Raw genomic sequence first — 18,805 nt, 5'->3', positions numbered from 1 at the left:
TGTGCGTCTAGGCCGAGTCGTATTTGTGTGCCCTACCTCTTCATTCACGTCAACCCCCACCTCCACCTCTAGCGTAAGCCTCCTTCAAATTGAATTTGAGGCCCTCGGTTTTTGTGAGTTCTTTCTCATTATTTGCACATGCGTTTGTCTCGCGTGTTTTCGCTTTCTTTCAGAGTTTGTTCTCTCTATACCCTGAACCCATTGTAAATGCGAAATCAGGGTATATTATTCTCTCTGAATAAGCATGTAACAAGCAGAAGAATGCCTCATCGTGAATCGAAATCGACCAAAGTGAGCTAAGCAAATATGTTAAATGTAAAGTTAGTTGTTTCATTTTCATTTTCTAGAATCATTCACTCTAATATTGTAAGTACTATCTTCAAAAATCCTAAGCATGGGCGGCAAGGGGAAATCCTGCGAATGCACTCTCGAGACTAAAGTTCTGTTCTTTTGCATTTGGATAATAGTTACTGGATTTTTCGCCGCAATTTCCATTGGCTCACTCATCCCAAGTACGTATGTGACTAATTCTAACTCGAAAGGAAAATGAAATAAAAAAACATATTATATAATATGTTATCTAAAATAATAACAATTCTCTTATCCACAGTTGTTATGAAAAACAGACCAGAACATTTGGGGTTTTTCGTTACCCTCGTGGTACTCGCCGTTATTGAGATGGTGGCCGGGAGTTGTATGACCATTGCTTTCTATAAAGTAAGATTTATCCCAAACAGTAATATGAACAATTCCATTCATGTCCATGTTTGTCCGTCCGTGCTTTTTAATGCAACGATATCGTGAGCCGAAAAAGCTTTATACTTGAAATTGTAAATATATACTCATACATACTAGATAGATACATGTATTGAAGACCCGATCTCGACCAGAGCACTCTGACTCTTAATAATCTTAATATTTTCAGAAAATAGCCTGGTTATTTATGGTCGGGCTTGTATTTAGTTCTTTTTATCCATACTGTGCCTTTATTTTCCTGGTTCCGCTGGGTAAGTATGATGTTTTATACATTAGTATCCAGTGCATTCAGTTTTTATTTCAGACATCAAAATTTAATTTATCCCGTTTGGGTTTGACGTATAGCGTTATACTATATAGTTCATCTAATAATCCAGACTGATCTGTATAGTCTACTTTATTCTTTAATAATCACCTATTAATGTTTTCTTAATTTTTCCTTCATTTCACCCCCTTATCTTTAGTTATGCACATCGTTTTTACCGTTTATGCGTGCCAATATTTTTTCAAAATGCTATCAGAGCGCTAACTACAAATTTTATCTGGCAGAGATCCCTTCCGTCACAATGGATCTCGATGGGACCATTTTAATATGTTTCGAATTGAACAAGACAAATTTACCATAATTGATTGATGTATAGAGCGTAAATAAATGTTGGATTTTAGTGATGACACGATTTATGAAATGATTCAGTGCCAGTAGAATATTTTAAAAAAATTCGTCCAAAGTGAGCTGTGTTTATATTTTCAATATACGTTATATGTGTTATTTTGAAATTGTTGGCGTCATCTCTCATTTGTTGCACATTTACAAAAATGGGATGCGAGTGTACTCTTGAGTGTAAAATACAATTCTTTTGCATTTGGATAATAGTAACTGGATTTGCAGCGGCAATAGTACTTGGTTTGACCATACCATGTACGTATATACTGGCTTAGACGACATACGATATTGCTAGAAAATAAATTTATATATGTATATCCAATCTTGGATATAAATCATAGAAGTATTAATTATCTTATCCACAGATGCTAAGCAAGAGAAGGACTCTGAAATCTTGTGGGCGTGCGTTTTATTCGTTGTACTCGCCGCTATTGAGGTGGTGGGTGGGTTTCTTATGCTCGCTGCATTTCTTAAAGTAAGATACATCCCAAACAGTATAATTAACAATCCTTATGCATTTTATGCCCGTGGAAGCGTGGCAGTATTTATATGCTTAGTCTGGGCAACGAGCAGACTGTTCATGCCCATAGCGTATTAACCCACTAAAGCAAGCTTTAAATGTATACTCTTATATACTATTCGCTTCCACGAGTTTTTTTATGGATAGAAAGACGATGCTTTTTTATACCTTATGTTTTGGTAAATATATTCACATGCCAATTATTGTTGCATTCCGAAAGTTTGATTAAGAAAGTCTGTCTACAAGAAATATTATTCAACAAGTAAATTCCGATAGCGTAGTCCCTAATATGTATTTAAAACATAGATTTAGCATGCTTTACGGTATTTCCTAATCGAGCAACCTCGATTAATTCTCTTCCTCTTTTTTTAGAATATAGCCTGGATGTTTATGACTGGCCTTGTACTAAGTTCATTTTATCCATACGCTGCATTTGGATTCGTGGTTCCCATTGGTAAGTCAAACGCTCTGTGACTGCAGTGTTGTTATGTCTGGCTTGTTATCCGTCCGTATGTTCGTTTATGTCATCAGTTTTAATCCTTCTGGACAAGTTTGCTATGGGGTATATCCAGTTTTTGTTTCATACATCAAAGCTTAATTTGCAAGCTAAACTTTTCCACGCATAGGTTTTTATACCCTGAACCCATTTTCAATGGGAAATCAGGGTATAATGGTTTTGTTGAAATGTATGTAACAGGGAGAAGGAGGCGTGGCAGACCCCACAAAGTATATATATTCTTGATCAGGGTGACGAGCTGAGTTGATTTGGCCCTGTCCGTCTGTCCGTCTGTCTGTCCGTCTGTCCGTCTGTCCGTATGTATGAACGCGTCGATTTCAGAAGATATAAGAGCTAGAGACTTCAAATTTTTTTTTAAATGTCCGTAATTACAGCGCGCATATCAATTTTATCATTAAAATTCGATAACTCATCCCGATCTTTTTTATCGATAAAAAACCTTATCGAAAACCAGTTATATTTTTAATGTATGCTTATATGCAATTTATACAATTTCGGTTTTTGTTAAAATTTACCCACCACCCTTAAATTCACCCCCTCACCCTCACTTTTGTAAAAAGCGTATTTCAAATACTAGAGACTTGTGCTTTGGCAATTACATGCATATCCATGTTATAAGTTTCATGAAGATCGTACGTCCATAAAAAAAGTTATTAAACAATTAAGTTCTCATAGTAAGCGCACACTGCAGCCCATGCGTGTTTATGCGTGGGTGCTTGTGTGTGTATGTGTTTGTGTATGTGTGTGTGTATGTGTATGTGTGTGTGTATGCGTTTGTGTATGTATGCGTGTGTGTGTGTGTGTGTGTCTGTATGCGTGTGTGTGTATGTATGCCTGTGTGTGTGTGTGTGCGTGTTTCTTGTGTAAGCTGAAAGACGCGAAAAATTATTGAAATATCTATTGCTCCAAGGCCTTGGAACCCTTGCAAGGGTTCAGGGGATCTCGTAGTCGAGCAGTCTCGACTAGAGCTTTCTTACTTGTTATATTATATTGTTTTCTTTTTCTTCCTTCACTTCCTTCCCTTATCTTTAGTTATCCACATCATTTTTACAATTTATTCGTGCCAATATTATAAGACAATGAAATAATAAGGCGCTAAATGAAAATTTAACGTGACTGCCATCCCTTCCGTCGCAATGGACCCCGATGGGATTTAATAGTTATAATTAAACGGAATTAACCAGAAACGTATTCATAAAATATAATAATAAAATTGTTTAGTATAAGTGATGTAAGGAACATAAATAAATGTTGGATTTTAGTGATCAGTTGTAATATATAAAAGAAGAGCAGATCGAACAGACTTTGTCCGTCTGATTTTCCGTAGGCTTGAACGCGTTGATTCGGAGTTGCTGTCGATGCTGTAAGTGTAAACACTTAAAATAAATGTAGGTTATAGCGCAAGCGATGGGAAAAAACAGAAGCTAAACTCTAAACACGCAGCATTCAATTAAACTTTTTGCCAGCCGGCATTTTGGGCCACAAAAATGAAGAAGAAGAAGAAGAACCAGGAGAACTCTCGACTTCAATTAACCAACTATAAACAAGCTGCCAACTGGCAACTGGCAAACTGCAAAAGGTAGTCGCAGCATTAAGAGCTAGTCAGCTACTTTGCCAGCTTGCCAGCTTGCCACCTGGCCATTGTGCCACCTGGGCTGCCTCTGAGCTTACCTCAAAATGCAGTCCAAAGGGGACTTTAACTTTAAGTCGACTGAGCGAAAGTTCTTGTTTATATTTTATGTGTTTTGATTTGCTTATGTTCCTTCACCGAGTGCAGCGCCGTAGCTGCTTGCAACGTGCAACAGCTTCACTTAATTGTGCCGAGGGCTGGCAGCAAACGTTCTGCGTCAATTTACTCTAGTTTTGGAATATTTGTGTTCTGGTGAAGATCGAGCACTAGCACGTTGCCAATGTCAAGGGCATCAAGTGTGGCAGGTGGCAAGCGTGCTTACACCCGCGGCAGGCACACGCACGCACAACAGTTGGCTTCGGGGCTAACGCGGCGTATGCATAACTTTTTGCATTTTGTCGTAAGTCGGCACTGAAATGAGATTTCCTTCCGATCGAGCGACTTGCGGCACGCGCGTCTCCGTTTGGCTTGCGGCTGCGGCTGCTGCTGCATGCAACGCGTAACGAACTGACTGGCTGCCAAACAAAGCGCCTTTTGCCAAACGAACTTGACTTCAGTGGAAAGCCGAATAAGGCAAATTCCAACAAACTTTTGGTGAGTCGGCGCAGTGCGTTGCACGTGCCACACAGCACACAGCACACAGCACACGCCACGCGCCACACGAGTGGCGCCAGCAGCCTTCCAGTCGCGGCAAGCCAAATGTTTGTTTACATTTTGCACAGGCAGCAGCAGCAGCAGAGGCAGCGGCAGCATGTGGCAAGTGTGCTGCTTGTGCCCCATCATCAATTTATGTTTTGCCTACTTTCGAGCGGGCTCTACTAAATGCTTGAAATATGACTTGCAATCGATACTAGACGTACGTAGGCAATACTTTTCCCAAATAAAAGTCTACATTAATAGCACTTGCCACATGCCACACACGAGCCCCCAGTCCTGTCCATGTCGGCTCTGCCTGCCTGGCTGCAGTTTTGCTGCAAAATTTGAGCAACAAGCTTGTTAAAAATACGTGCAGAATATTAAACAGATACCAAACACAGGCACACATACATACACACAGAGACACACACACACACAGCCACACAGGGGAGCTGCTCCTTGCAGCATGCAATGCCTCATACATATTTATAGAGTTCTTAGGGCTATGCTTGTCATGAATATTCGCACTAATTTGCTGCCAATTGAATTTTGACTTTTGCATATTGTTTAGTTCGCTCCTCTTTCTTGCTTTTTTCTTTGAGCTTGGGTGACTTTTGAACTGGTTCGCCAGCTGCTAGGCAGCTAATTCAGTTAATTCTTTCGGTAAAAACTATGGAATTGAGTTATATGAACTAATTCATAGTTAATATCTCTTAATATTTAAATATATATATCAATTAGATCTACAGAAGAAGATATATTTTATTTTTTTAGAACCTGTGACTTTTTAACTAGTTTATTTTTTTCTCAGCTCAAATAGAATAACAAATCAATCTTCCACTGCAAATTGAGACTGTTGAGCTTTCTTACAAGAGACTTACGGAACACATAATATTTATTATAAGTATAAGATCCTCACATGAAGGTCTAATAACAAATTCGATATAGAATATTTTGGAGTCTATAGGAAAACTCATTTAACTTAATCAGAGAGTTAATGAATTTTGCTCAAGTCTAATGCTTATACAGCCCATTTTCAGAACTATGCTGAAAACATTTCTTATCTCTCAATTACTGTTGAAGCTAAATTATGAAAATTTGCTTTTGTTGATAAAAGTTGTGGAAAATTGTTCGCATTTAAAACGCGCTCAACTTACTCAACACCTAGTACATTACCTAACATGCACACACACATACAGACATAGGCTATACACTCACACACACACATACATGAGCAGTGGGCATAGCAAATTTTTATTGGCAAAACTTTTTTAATTATCATTAATGAACATGAAGTGCGGCTCTCTGGGGCATGTGCTGACCGTACAGGCAGAGCTATAGCAACTATAGCAACAACAACGGCAACGACAACAGCAGCAGCAACAACAACAACAACAACAACTTTCGCATTTGCAATTATTTTAATGTTCAATGATGTTGCAACTTGGCAGCCATCGCAATGATTTATTGCCTGGCAGTTCGCCTCAAGTTGCCCGTTCCCAGTTTTGAGTTTGGCTGCAACTTCGACTCTGGCTTTGGCTTTGGTTTTGGCTTTGAATTGGGCTTTTGGTTTGAGAAGGCACACGCCATTCGTTGTGTGAAAGTTGGCAATTAGACAGTCAGTCGCCGAGGGTCACTGCTGCCGTCTCCGAGGGGGCAGAGCGGGCAGAGTGGGCAGAGAGGGCAGATGGGCCAGAGGGGGCCTGGCCAGGCCACGTCAAGCTGATAGTCCATGAAACAGCGTTTATGTCTAATGTCCAACGCATTATAATGCCCGGCCAGCAGATGTACTTATGTACAAGTTTTATGGGCTTGTCGTGCGCAATTTTTGGCTTGCAGATTCCCCTATATATGTATATACCCTGTATTTGAGTAAAAAGAGTATATGCAAAAGTAAAAGCAAACGCTGAGGCTCAGCTCAGTATGCGTAAGCTTAGGATATACTTATGTATGAGTATTATATTATATTGCTGACTGACAAACAGAATCTCATATTTTGCAGGACATTCGCAAGTTCTGCCATCTTGCATTTCCTCCTTCTGCGCGCCCCCAAATGGGCCATAGCAAATGCGAGTAAATTCCAATTAGTTAACTGATTGAAATCGATTTGATGTAAGACATAAAACACGGCGTTTAAAGGGTTCATTTGATTAGAGCCCCATTTCACCATTTGAGGCAAGCGCTTGATGACCTGTAACGGGGTCTGTAAATAATGAAATAAGATACATAATGCATGTACAGCAATATTTACGTGATTTATATGCCAGCCGCAAAAACAATTTGCGGCCCAAAAGCCTTGGTCGAAATTGGAAATTGGAATGCACACAACACACATTCGATATAATGTCAATTTAATATATGTATATATGATACATATGTATATATGATACATATGTGTATCTGTGTGAGTGCATGCAGAGGCCTAGGCACGTTTAGATACACAATCTCACGCCTACAGTTTGGCCTATCTATAGAGTCCATACAATTGCGCGCACTTGCTTGCCACAGAAACCCCATTTTCCATTTGGGTCCTTACAGCCCTGGCCTTGTCATAGCGGCGAAAGCCCTAAAAAAGGAAGCAAGGTTGGTCTAGCTGGGGTTGCCCAACTAAAACACCCCCTGTATCTGTGTCTGTGTCTATATCTGTATCTGTATCTGTATCTGTATCTGTATCTGTATCTGTATCTGTATCTGTATCTGTATCTGTATCTGTATCTGTATCTGTATCTGTATCTGTATCTGTATCTGTATCTGTATCTGTATCTGTATCTGTATCTGTATCTGTATCTGTATCTGTATCTGTATCTGTATCTGTATCTGTATCTGTATCTGTATCTGTATCTGTATCTGTATCTGTATCTGTATCTGTATCTGTATCTGTATCTGTATCTGTATCTGTATCTGTATCTGTATCTGTATCTGTATCTGTATCTGTATCTGTATCTGTATCTGTATCTGTATCTGTATCTGTATCTGTATCTGTATCTGTATCTGTATCTGTATCTGTATCTGTATCTGTATCTGTATCTGTATCTGTATCTGTATCTGTATCTGTATCTGTATCTGTATCTGTATCTGTATCTGTATCTGTATCTGTATCTGTATCTGTATCTGTATCTGTATCTGTATCTGTATCTGTACTGTATCTGTATCTGTATCTGTATCTGTATCTGTATCTGTATCTGTATCTGTATCTGTATCTGTATCTGTATCTGTATCTGTATCTGTATCTGTATCTGTATCTGTATCTGTATCTGTATCTGTATCTGTATCTGTATCTGTATCTGTATCTGTATCTGTATATGTATCCCTCTTTGTCCAAATGCAATGGCTTACAGGGTATACAAACAGGAACCCGGCAGCATTTATGACATATGCGGAATGGGCAAAGGGTCGTGGCAGGTGGCAGGGAAAGAGGCGGTTGTCAGATGGGGCGGAATGCTACCCCTAATATGCGCCGGTAGCACGCGATTTCGAGCTGGGTTTTAAGCGCTGAACAGCGACTGAAGCTCCAGCTGCAGGCCAAGGTTTTGCCTTTGATGGAGACGCCACCATTGTTGCCATGTTGCCCCGTCGACTCAGCCGTAGTCATAGCCGTAGTCGTCGTCGTAGCGTAGCCACGTAAATGACTGTATCCGTATCCACAGCTACGCAACCACACACAGCTCCCAGAACACCCACTATATATATGTATAAGAATGGGGATGGGGCTGGGCAGGTGGGCTGCCTGCACCGCGAAGGCAACCCGTAAAATGGAGGTGAGCAGAGGTGTGGGCTGTGCGGCAATAGAAGCGAAAATGAAAGCCAAGAATTGCAATAAAACATAAAATTGCTGACTTCCTATTCGTTTGCCATTTCGGTTTCGTTTTCCCTTTTAATACCCATTGAAACTGGAAGAGTTGGGTATATAGAGGCCTCGTTTATGGGAGAGCTGAGAGAACTAAATTTAACGAGGACTACAGACTACAAATATCTACTACAAGTCCAAATTGAGTCGCTAGAGACTTATACCTTGTCATGCGGCGGAATATAACTGCATGGTCACATTCTTCAATGCCTGAGTACAGGGCATCAGCTAGTCGAGCATATCCAAATGTACAAGTATTTTTTGTTTGTGTATTTTCTCGGGTTTTTCTTTAAATGTCTGGGGCATTGTGCGCCGTAAGTGCGTGTGGGTTCTGCTGGGGTGTATGGCAAGCGTATGTTTGTGTGTGAGTAAGTATGTATGTGTGTGTGTGTGGCTATGCGTGCTGCTGTTGGCTGCGTCAGGACCAAGCTGCGACCGCATTTTTTCTTATTTTTTTATTAGGTTTTATTTGATTTACACTTGTTTTCCGCCTGCGCGCTGCTGTGCGTGCATGTGTGTATGTGTGTGTGTGTGTGGGAGGAGGGGAAGGCGTGTCGGAGTGGGCGTAAGTGAACGCTTGCTGGCAATCTGCGAAGCAAGTGCAGCGCTTAGTCATTTCCCTAGCATTGCGACTGGAAAATCACTTGACATGATCTATGCAGCATTCGCAAAGCGGCAAATGGGAAAACTAAACTGAGAGAAGTGATGGCAATTGGATTATGTGGAAAACTATCAGCTATAGGAAGTAGATGCACATGGGTGCAAACCACTATGAAATCGGAAAAACGCTCCCCTGATTAAGTGTTGTGCAATGCTCAAAGTGACCGAAGCTGAAGCTAGAGCTGAAAACGAGTTAAAATGTTGCAGCTTTAATAAAACGAAAGTTGCACTGTGAGCAACTGGGGGCGAGTATAAAGAAGAGATAGCGATAGAGAAACAGAGTAAGACAGAGACCAGAGATAGAGAAACAAGAGAGTGAGAGAGAGAAAGACACTGGAGCAAGATAAATAGATATTCCGTTTTGAGTTCAATATGAAATTTCACTTTTCAATCTCTCGGCAATAAGCAATAATATTCCAGCACTATTTTCGCTGAGTGTAATAACCTGACGTGCTGGCATGCATTTTACGATCCATTTGCAGTTTCCAACAGGCAGAATTAAACGCAGCTCGCTGCGCAAAGCTAAAGTACAATTAATTAAGCACGGACTGCAGCAAAAGGATTTTAATTAAAATTTTGTCGAAGCAGCACAAGCGATTCTCTCACTCCCTTCTCCTTCTCCCTCTCTGTCTCTCACTCTCGCTCTCTCATTCGCTATCCCTCTCTGAGTCGCACCTGAATTGGATTCCATTTGAATTTCATTTAATGCCTGAACTGCAATTGTAAGGCTTTCAATTGAAGCCGACAAATTTGTAATTGGCAATATTGTTGAAGAGTCGCAGTTGCCCCAAATGGATTTCATTGACTCTCGTTTATTGGCTCTTACTTGGCCATTGAGGGCTCACCTTGACACAGTGAGTGCTGCCGATCCGCCTGTCAAACATGCCTCTGTGTGGCTAAGCAAGCGAGATAAGCTTTATTAGTTTATGCACACTCGACCAGAATCCGGATGTAAATGCGGATAAAAAGGCAGCTAATCAAAAGCTGTTTACACTGGCGAATAGCTGTGCTCCGGTTGAAATTTCTATAGCCACTGTTCGCCCCCGAGCCTTGCCTGGTTTCTTGGCCTAGGTGTTAATGAGTGCGATAAGCTCAAGATTAAAATATACATAATTTAGCATGTTTGCCTCCTGCCTGGACTTTCCACTGTGCTCTTACACTATGTATGCGTCCCGCTCTACTGCTTTCCCTCTCTGTCTTTGGGCAGGTGTCTCCTTTACTCTACTCACTGGCCATTCAATAACAATAAATTCTGAGAACATATGTTTGGGCCCACATGCACAAAGGCCCCAAAGGCCCCAAGGCAACAGCTTAACTTACGACCACAATTTCAACTGGAGATTCGATTCGCATCGACGGCTAACAAAATATATATTTGAATGCAAGTCAAAGTCTAATTGGGAACTCGCAAACAAATGTACTTTAGGGCATATGCCTGACTCGAATATACCCTGATCATTCATTTTAACTGATTTCCACTGTTGGTTGCATTGGAATCAACCGATAACTGCAGTTATCGATTGTTCACATTCTTTACTTCCATGTTCTATTTGAACACGTATTATTTCAACCTTTTGGCCTGCGTGCGCTCACCTTTAAGCTCAACGCCATCCATACATTAGCCCCAAAGACAAAAACACCTTCACGCGTCACACACTCAAACACACACGCACACACATACTCACGTACACAGATACATATAGAGGAAAAGGACTCTGGTCACGATGGGATTAAGGTCAGAGCTATAAAACATGCAGAAGCACTGGCTAACTGGAGACTGCAGTCCTCGAGCCGTAGTCCATCACACACGCACACACACACACACATACGGCAGCCAGACATGGGGAAACAGCACACGTCGACACGACCTGCTGCTGCAGCACCTAACCTGGTGAGCTGGACTTTTTATTAGTTTAGCATACGGGCTACCGAGCATATATACAGCAGCTGCAAAAAGTATGTACTCAACTGAAGACATATGACAAGTAGTTAAAGAAATCAAAAGCGACTGACTGCACTCATCTATGGGAATTATGTAAGACACTAGGTACAACAAGTCTCCAGGCAAACGTGGTATTCATTAGAGTAATAATTTCAGATCAGATTCTTTTCATAATTTTAAATATATAGATAATTGATCAATAATCAAACAGTTGCTGTCAGACAAAGGCCCCGATCCGCAATCCACCATCTATGTTGTTGACATACCTAAGCCAACTCGCAAGCAAACATCTCCCCTCCAGACTATTAAGACGGCCTCTCATTCATATTTGTTCTTTCACATCCATCTTAAGCCATCCAATTGAAAATCAATCTTCCATCTTCTGTCTCCTATCTCCTAACATCTTCCATTTTCAATGTACCATGTCTATTCACCAATCTCACATCTCCAATCGATCTTCATGCTCACAGTTCCCTTACATTTGTCTGTCACTGTAGTTCTTGTGTTTGTTCTATGCTACTTTACCGCACACTCAATTGGGTTGTCCTCTGCAGGTCTTCAATTTGGCTGTACAAAGCTCACTAGCAGCCTGAGCTGTTAACTATTTAGCTGTACCTTGGACTGCAAAAGGTTTTCTCGCGCTGCGCCCATAAATATGCAACAATGTGTTCGCAAAACAACGTTTGATGTCTTTCGCCTGCAAAATATTTTGGGCACGGACAACGGACCCGCACTACCTTGTCGTCTGTGACCACACACAAACACACACGCCTGCAGAGGAACTGTTGCGTGTTTCGTCCCATGTTAATTATATAAATGATGATTTATGGCCCTCTGAGGAGACTTGTGGCAGCTCTGAAGTCAATCGGCTCTTTGAATTGGATATCTTACAACTTAGTTAGCAATTATGCTTATTTGTAAGTGAGAGTGCACTGGCCGAGACTGCTCGGCTGCCAGATACCCTGCACCCTTTCAAGCACCGATACTCGAATCATTCTTCGAAACGACACCAAAGAAATTACCACCTAAGTATGCCCAACCACAAGACCTAAAATTACATGTCTAACAGAGGGAGAGAGAGAGATTCTTGTGAGGAACCCAAGACTTCCCACGATTGGCAAGTCGAAAAATGGAGCTGGTAGAGCTTTGGCCACGAGGTCGAGCTTCCTGACCTTGTTTTTGTTGGTCTATTTTCAAAGCATTTCGAGGCATAAAAACAAACAGTCAACTTAACAGAGATAGATTTGCCTCATGGTTAGCAGAAAAAGCCGCAGGACCTACAAAGTGGTTAGCTGGCAGACACCCAGACCCTATCCCACTTGCCGCTACCCCTCCTTGGCCGCAAAAATGTATGCAAACGAAGTAAATTGGCAGGCTGACTGGCAGGAAACCAGAATCGGAGCACAGTCGACGACGCGAAGCCAGGATCAGGCCCAAATATAATTACGTTTTTCGATTTAAATATGAAATATTTACATGCTCACACGCACGCCCACATACAGAGACACACCTTCGCTGCTAACCTATGAAGCGTATACAATTATAATACTAAAATACAATTTTGTATGAAGCGTATACAATTATAATACTAAAACACAATTTTAATCAAGTTTTCACATTTTGGGTAATCACCAAAGTCAAATCACGATGCATACAATTTAAAAAAAAAAAAAAACTTTTCTTGTTTATTCCGAAACTTGCTTATTAAAATGGTCCCATCGAGATCTATCACAACGTAAGTCATCGATGTACGTTAGAATTTAATTTATTTATTTTCTCGTCTCATTTGCTTATAATATAGACACGAGTAAAAAGTATACGCAATCTGAATAGCTAAAGATAAAGATAAGAAAATGAATTAATAATTTAATTGTAAAGAATAAAGTAAAACTATATTCAAACGTCTGTATTATTCGATTGTCTAAATATATAATGTGTAAGTCTATGCATGGGAAAGCTTCTCCGCTTCTCTATATATACATATATACATGGCGAAATAGCGAATTGGGAAAATATTACTGAAGACCCGACATATATATATACAGGTATACGGACGGATAAAACAACTTAAGATGTGCGTCTTACCTGTGGGAATCAAGAGAAAAAACTCAAAGTATGGACAAATTGAGCTAAGTACAAGCCCAGCCAGAAATAACCAGGATATATCCTAAAAAGACACACAAAAATGATCAGTATCAAAATAAATTAGTAGTATTAGTAGTGCTCTAGTCGAAACTGCTCGACTAGGAAATACCGTGAACCCTGCGAAGAGCCTTTAATAGCTGACAAACAACACATACATACATACACGCACACACTTTTTACAAGTCTCCACTTTAAATTTTGGATGGGTTCAGGGTATGGAGAGCACATGGATTGATAACAATACTGTTTGAGGCATCGCTTACTTGAGCAAATCCAACGAACATTACTACACCAGCGAGTAAGTGAACACAGTTAAGTACGAGTAAGACAAGGGTTGCCACAAAAACATGCCTTAATTCTTTTGCATAGAATATGCTCATTAAACTCACAAAAACTTTTGAGGTGTATACTGTAACGTTTCCGTTAATATTTACAGTTAGTTATATATCATTATTTATACATACTGCTCAAGATGAGACCACAAAGGAGACCAAATACTACTGCAGTAACCATTGTCCAGATGCAAAAGAAGCGCACTTTACCCGCCAGATCACACTGGGGGGAACCCATGCTTCAAATTTATCAAAATGGGCTGATACTAAAAAGAAATCCAGTAACTAACAAAATAAACGAAAATAGCAATATAAAACTATCAATGGTTGTTTAAATATGAGTAAGTTTACATATAGCATCGCTTGCTTTGGTCGGTTGATTTGATTGGAACTTTATGGAGTGCTCTGAGTTTTGCAAAGGTGCTTTCCCTACTCATGCGTAATAAGCAGCACACACACTCACACACAAACGTGCTCTGCTAACTACGCAGCTGACGCAGGAATTACCTCTTATAGGTCGACGCGATCACACATGCAGCTAAATGTATTAATCTCTTACGAAATCGTGCTTCCTCTCTCGCTCCCTCGCTCTCTCTCTCACTCTCTCACTCTCTTCTCACACCCACTCACGCTTCCAGTTTCCACTGTTATCAACTTGAAAATATCCTTAAGCGAATGAGTTCGATTGTGTTCCAAGTGACACACACATACTCATGCATGCTCATTGGCATGGGAATCTGAGCTAGCGGCTGTGTTTCACGTATAGTTGTGGCTCCAACACATCTTTTGCATTAGTCAAAAGTTGTAATGTGTCTCATACTACACATCTTTATCCGAATCGACACGCTCCATGCCCTCCAGGTTGGCTTCCTTTCTAAACTGTTTTATTTTCGCTCATTTTATGCTGCCTGCCTATCGATAGTGGGCGCCATCGATAGTAAACGATAATGCCATCGATAGCTCGCCACCTCTAGTTGACACAATTCTTTCTTTTCGTACGAATATAGTTCATAGCTGACAAAGTCGTTGACGTGGACATTAGCAACTAAAATTGTGATGTCCCTCCATTCGTTGTTTCTGCTCCCGATTGAGCGCTTTGTATCGATACATACAAGCAGCGAAAAGCGAAAAGCGAAACAATAAAATTTCAAAAGCGAAAAATGAAAGCAATGTCAGACACATCAAAGTCAGAGCTGTTGCAGATTTTCATGCACTCGCACCCGAACCAATGCCAAATGCCAATACCAAGTCAACTGAAGAATCGCACAAAGTGTTGATAAAGCTATCGAGATTAGACGACGCAATGAATACCCTGTACCGATTTACCTTTTATATGTATATCAAGTTTGAAAAGCGCTTGAAGCTCTTGAAAAAAAAGTTCTGCATGATGCTGCATGATATTATTAACTAATGATATGCCGACGATCCACAGCTACTTTTCATATATAATCTATATCTTAGTTATTGATTTCAATATTGCTATCGATCATGCGTGAGCGACAATCCGATTCAACACAGATTGAGAAAAAAGAACATTTCTCTTGTAATCTGCATTCGATATACCCACAAATTCTCATGACCGAGGTATGCGAAATAAATGGCGTGGGCGTGGTTGTAGAGTGGGCAAGCGCAAAACCGAAATGGCGGGAAAATTGCAGCTTTTGCAAAAATAAAATCACAAAACTTGCAGAGCTGGAAAACTGGATGTCAAATGCAAATTGACAGCTTTCAATATCAATTTCAAAACAATCGCAGAGCAAGAGACACTTGCATAGAGAAAGAGTAAAGGGAGGGTAGATAGAGTAGAGTGTGAAAAATATAGATAGAGAGAGAGGAAGAGAGAGGAAAAATCAATTTGGTCTGGCATGTCAGGTGTAAACGAGGTTAAAGGAAAAAAAAACGTAAGCCATAGCTCAAATTACAAGCGACACTTTTAAAATATTTTGCAAATTCGTTTTGCAAAACTCGAGTCCAATTGGGTTGACAGGTTAAATTAATTAAATCAGATTTATGCGAGCGAATGTGAAATGCTTTTGATGTGGTATCTCCATTTTGACCTGATACACTTCTCCTCCCTCTCTCTCTCTCTCTCTCGCTCTCTCTCTCTCTCTCTCTCTCTCTCTCTCTCTCTCTCTCTCTCTCTCTTTCTCTCTCGGTCTTTCTTACTGTGTGGCTGAGCACATTTTGCAAATTAGAGTTTGCGGTGCCTGCGAGATATGCCTTTGCCTTAGCTCTTGCCTCGCTTGGCTTGGCCTCGCTCGCTTTTTGTTTATGAGCCAAGAATTTAAACGAGGTGTAGAGGCATTTGCATAAATTAACTTTAAAAGCACTGGCTGAGACTTGCAGCTTATCTGTATGGCAGTTAACGCGAGGAAGGGTTCGACTAAAACGAAACTTGAGCAAATTATAAAGCGAGTGTTGGCAAATCGGAAGATGCACTTGAGCTCAAATGCCAATGTCTTCGCCTTACTGTCAGCTTTTCTGTAACATGTAGACCAGGTGCAAGTCTCTCTACTTTGGCATTGACGCAAATGTATTTGTGTGTGAGCTTAATCTACCCCATGGCCGCTACAGAACAGCGTTAATCGGTTAAGGGCAAACTAGACGCCGCATATTGATTTTTTCCAAGAACTCAAATGCAGAACACCCCCACCCGAATCACCTTGGACACCACCCAGCCCCCCTTAGGCCAAGGCTTGAGTTGTGGATTTGTAATTACGGAATTAGTAGTTCAATGGCTATGCAATTGACAGTTTTTACGATTCGGAACGCCAGCCACAAGCAGCAGCAGCAATAAAGAGCCCCTCCTCTACTTATACTTGGCAATTGGAATTCGTATTTGATAAGGCATGGGTGGTTTTTGCTTTTTGCACAAATTTGTATAAGCTTCATTTGGGAAATTCATTAAAACTGTATATATGTATGTATATATTAGTATATTTATATCGCCTTCAGCTGCAAAAGCCAATATACCCTGCTAACACTTGTCTCTCCATTAGCGACAGTTCTGCTTGTGAAAATTATAAATTCGTTCAATTTGTTAACAAACAAATTGAAAATGTTTTGTTAACTAAGCTACAATAAAAAATAAAATAAAAAACTCTCTTTGCTGTATGAGAAATATATATAAAAGCTAACCGCTTTCCGTTCCAGTGCTTCTCGAGCGAGACGCAGCCGCCGAGCCATGACGGCAGTGATGGGCGTGGCAGGCAGCTCAACAACAGCAACCTCTATTTGGAAGCTGCCTTCGAAGACTTCCGCTTGGCAAACAAAATAGAATCAAGATGTTGTGTCACTTGTTGTTGTTCTTGTTGTTGTTGTTATCTTCTCTTGTTATTCTTATAATTGTGCATATGACCCTGTTTAATACAGTTCGCTGCGCAATTATGCGTTCGTCTAACATTTTCTTAGCCTTCTGATTTTTCTAAGCTACCTCTGACTTATGACTCTCAAAAAGAAACAACAAAGAAGAGGGTGTTCAGAGCATTTTGGAGCTTCTGTATAAGCTACTGAATAATTTATAAATAAAAGCTCTGATATATGTATAAGTATTTAATCTAACTCTTTCTGCTAGATATTCCCTCTATGTAAGTATTTTCTCTAGGTATTTTTTCTAAGCATTTCAATGAAGTATTTCCTCTCTATTTCTTCTATGTCATTTTTCTAAGTCAACAACTTATGTACTTATAATTATTGTATTTTTTTATAAGATTGCATCCTTGCCGGAAACTCCTTTGCACTTCGACTGGGACAGATCCGACAAAATAGGTTATGCAGAAACGTGATATTCTTTTAAGAGTTTTGTTTTTTTTTTTTTTCAATTTGATTAATCTGATTGATGTGTTTGTCTGTCAATGACTTGGGCAATGTTTAGATGAATGTGTAGACAAATGGTTTACAAACTGTTAAGTAATTAAACAGTTCAAAAAGACCTGAAATAGAAAAGTTAGGAAATTTTCAACTCTTGGCTTGTGCTTGTTTTTTTAGCGAGCAAAACAATTTGTTAATTGACAGCTTAAAATTTCGGACAAGAACAGCTGAGCCAAGGATTCAAATTGTCAAATGACAATTGATGGCTAAATAAACGGCGATTAATTGACATTGATGGAGCCCAGGCAAACGCAAAGGCGAAGGCGGAGGCAGTGGCTGTGGCATGGGCGTGGGCAAATAAAGAGGCTGTGGCGGAAACAGCTGCCCGGCAATTTGCCAAATTACTTTGCGGCTATAAATCAAAGCATCAAAGTTCTATAAAACAAACCTCCCCACATAACCCTCCGTATCCTCTGTGAGAACTACTAAGTAACTAACTGAGAGCGTGCAATTCGTCTGTGGAGAGCCGTTGTCCCAGGACAGCTGTCAAACTGCTGAGGCAGAAACTTACGACACCTCATTAAATATGCGCCACAGAAGTTCCCACAAAGCAGCTGCCAACTGTCGGCTAACAGATACGAGATCCTTGGCCAGGTGGAGCGCTTCATTTTCAATTTGGCCGACTCAGCGGCTCATTTGGATGCCCTGGGAGTCTTTGAACATGTTTGATTGAGGGTATATCATTTTTGTGATTTCTGATATGTTTTATATGAGAAAATGACATTTGGTATATGAATATAAAAAGTCAGATTGATTAGAGATTGATAAGAGAATAATAATGTGAGATTGAAGATTACAAAAATGTACATATATGAATATAAGGCTATTCCAGTTCATATATATATCAGTATAAGAGTATGGTAACATATAGTCCTATGAGTGTATAAACACAATCGTGAGAAAAGAGTTTAAGAGTACACAATATATAAATAAATCATGCAGCATAGATTAGTATGAGAGTAAGGGTATCTCTCAACCAGGCACACCCGATTAGAACGCTGTTACTTGCAATTTTGGCCCGGTTTTGTTTTCTTTTTAATCTCGTAAGTGTATGTGTCAACTTTTCTCACTTGGCTTGTTCGTTTGTTTGGCTTACGCACAGGTCCCTCCAACCTAAGGGAACCCCCTTGGAGTCAATGTCGAGTCAATAAAGCACGGAAATTGCCAACAAAAGAGCCACAAAAGCAACTGCAACAACAACAACACAACAACAACTGGACCTCATTTGTGTTGTTTTCTTCTCTGTTTTTTTTTTCCGTATATTCTCATGATATTCTATTATTCAT

General features: G+C 40.2%; 1 protein-coding gene and 2 long non-coding RNA genes across 3 annotated transcripts in view; 1 reads left to right on the top strand and 2 right to left on the bottom strand.

The window, feature by feature from the left end:
- LOC108615665 (uncharacterized) overlaps positions 1-4,603 on the bottom strand; it is a 57,121-nt gene extending 52,518 nt beyond the window's left edge. The window contains exon 1 of the mRNA XM_018010324.2: positions 4,129-4,603. The gene's annotated coding sequence lies outside the window, so the exon portion shown is untranslated. The remainder of the gene's footprint in view (positions 1-4,128) is intronic.
- Positions 289-3,718, top strand: LOC108615676 (uncharacterized). Its single transcript, XR_016270689.1, has 7 exons — positions 289-512; positions 611-717; positions 926-1,007; positions 1,221-1,675; positions 1,786-1,895; positions 2,313-2,394; positions 3,490-3,718. It is a non-coding gene; the product is annotated as an uncharacterized LOC108615676 (long non-coding RNA).
- An 8,318-nt stretch (positions 4,604-12,921) lies between the features above and the next one.
- On the bottom strand, positions 12,922-14,035 carry LOC108615235 (uncharacterized). The gene is made up of 3 exons (XR_016270286.1): positions 13,782-14,035; positions 13,258-13,339; positions 12,922-13,005 (listed from the first exon to the last, which is right to left on the bottom strand). It is a non-coding gene; the product is annotated as an uncharacterized LOC108615235 (long non-coding RNA).
- Positions 14,036-18,805: the final 4,770 nt, after the last annotated feature.

Source organism: Drosophila arizonae, chromosome 5 (assembly GCF_054131065.1).
Source record: "Drosophila arizonae isolate 15081-1271.41 chromosome 5, UAZ_ARI_1.0, whole genome shotgun sequence".
In the NCBI taxonomy this organism is placed as follows: domain Eukaryota; kingdom Metazoa; phylum Arthropoda; class Insecta; order Diptera; family Drosophilidae; genus Drosophila; species Drosophila arizonae.
This window is presented reverse-complemented; position numbering and strand designations above follow the sequence as displayed.